The sequence below is a fragment of the Charadrius vociferus genome, unplaced genomic scaffold (genome assembly GCF_000708025.1).
Source record: "Charadrius vociferus isolate BGI_N301 unplaced genomic scaffold, ASM70802v2 scaffold356, whole genome shotgun sequence".
Classification (NCBI taxonomy): domain Eukaryota; kingdom Metazoa; phylum Chordata; class Aves; order Charadriiformes; family Charadriidae; genus Charadrius; species Charadrius vociferus.
The window spans coordinates 266,415-266,915 of NW_009648717.1; positions in this window are offsets into that span (position 1 = coordinate 266,415).

The window sequence follows — 501 nt, forward strand, 5'->3', positions numbered from 1 at the left end:
CGGCGTCGAGGTCCCATCCGGACCCGGCCGTGCCGCGCTGGAGCCCGGTGGCACAGCGTGTGCCTGGCACGGCGGGCGGCAAGAGCGGGCAGATGCGCAGGGAGAGGGCAGCGGCGCGGGGGGCAGCAGCTCCCACGGGGCAGAGGGAGACGGCTCAAGCTGCCAGCTCAAATCTTTTCAATCACTGCACTTCTTAAATATTTCCGCCCCGTCACTCTGACTCGGCTCCTCCGGGCCAAGCACCCACGGGGCAGAGGGAGACGGCTCAAGCTGCCAGCTCAAATCTTTTCAATCACTGCACTTCTTAAATATTTCCGCCCCGTCACTCTGACTCGGCTCCTCCGGGCCAAGGCAACGAGCCTCAGCTGGTTCCCTCCCTATGGCTATAAATGCTCCCTCCTGCTCCTAGCTCAGGGCAGTTATGGGGGGGTCAGCAGTGATTTTTTTTTGCTGGTGAACCACCTTTAATTGCAGCTGGGGTTTGCCAGTCCTCCTAATTCC